Below are 1,585 nucleotides of genomic sequence, written 5' to 3' on the forward strand. Positions count from 1 at the left end.
CAACCCCAACCCCCCTCCCTACTCAGGGACCTATCTCTCCCTGTCCTTAAAGACACTCCATGCCTTCCCCTCCACACCCCTCTGGGGCCGTGAGTCCCACAGAGCCCCCACCCTCCGGCTGGAGAAATTCCTCCCCACCTCAGTCCATCCCCTCACCCTGAGGCTGTGCCCTCAGGTTCCTCGTCTCTCTGAGCGGTGGAAACACCTTCCCCACCCCCACCCCACTCTGTCCCAGGCCTCTCGGTATTCTGTACATTTCAATCCGATTCCCCCCCATCATCGTTCTAAACCCCATCAGATACAGACCCAGAGTCCTCAACCCCTCCCCATGTGACAAGCCCTTCACCCCCGGGGATCCTTCTTGTAAAACCCTTGGTTCGGCTGAGTCTTCCAGCTTGGAAGCAGACCCTTTGGCCTAACCAGTCCACAATCCCCAACTAACCTAGTCCCCAGCTGCCTGCTCCTGGCCCATATCCCTCCAAACCTTTCCTATTCATGGACTTATCCAAAGGTTTTTTAAATGTTGTAACTGTCCCCACATCCACCGCTCCCTCAGGAAGGTTATTCCACACACGGACCACCCTCTGATTCACAATCCTTTGGGAGACATCGTTACTCCCCAACGCGGTTTTAAACTTACTACCCCTTATGCTAAGACTATAGTGCATCGTCCCAGCATGCCCCGCAGCAGGAGGCATCCACTCCACATCGCTTTTTATCGTCTTGAACACCTCCATTTGAGCCCCCCTTCATCTGAGGAAGGGGCAGCGCTCCGAAAGATTGTGATTTCGGAAAAACCGGTTGGACTGGAACCTGGTGTGTCATGACCTTGTCCCACCCCAGTCCAACACTGGCACCTCCACATCGTGGTCTTAGAACCTCAACCCTCCATTCCCGGCAGCATCCCGGTAAATCTCTTCTGAGCCCTCTCCAGTTTAATAACATCCTTCCTATAACTGGGAGACCAGAACTGGACACAGTATTCCAGAACAGGCCTCACCAATATCCTGAATCTTGAATTCCTGCTTTTCTCTTTTATAAATTCTGCTTTTTTTTTTTACTCGAAGATGGTTTTCAGTTCTGGCTTTTCTGTATTAGAGATTGGAGTAGCAGAAAGTGAAGGGGGCTGTCAGAGAATATAGCAGAACGTAGGTAGATTGGAGAGTTGGGCAGATGGAGTTCAATCCGGGCAAATGCGAGGTGATATATTTCCGAAGGTCCAATTCAAGAGGGAACTATATGGTAAATGGAAAAGCCCTGGGGAACATTGATGTCCAGAGAGACCTGGGTGTTCAGGTCCATTGTACCCTGAAGATGGCAACGCAGGTCAGTAGGGTGGTCAAGGCGGCAAACGGCATGCTTTCCTTCATCGGACGGGGTATTGAGTACAAGGGTTGCCAGGTCATGTGACAGTTGTATAGGACTTTGGTTTGGCCGCAATTGGAATACTGCATACCGTTCTGGTCACCAGATTACCGGAAGGATGTGGATGCTTTGGAGAGGGTGCAGAGGAGGATCACCAGGATGTTGCCTGGTATGGAGGGTGCTAGCTATGAGGAGAGGTTGAGTAAATTAGTATTATTTT

General features: G+C 51.2%; 1 protein-coding gene across 1 annotated transcript in view; it reads left to right on the forward strand.

The window, feature by feature from the left end:
• Positions 1-1,585, forward strand: part of LOC122546476 (amine oxidase [flavin-containing]-like) — a 10,519-nt gene that overhangs the window by 7,231 nt on the left and 1,703 nt on the right. The gene's annotated exons all lie outside the window — the stretch shown is intronic.

The sequence above is a fragment of the Chiloscyllium plagiosum genome, unplaced genomic scaffold (genome assembly GCF_004010195.1).
Source record: "Chiloscyllium plagiosum isolate BGI_BamShark_2017 unplaced genomic scaffold, ASM401019v2 scaf_96314, whole genome shotgun sequence".
Lineage (NCBI taxonomy): Eukaryota > Metazoa > Chordata > Chondrichthyes > Orectolobiformes > Hemiscylliidae > Chiloscyllium > Chiloscyllium plagiosum.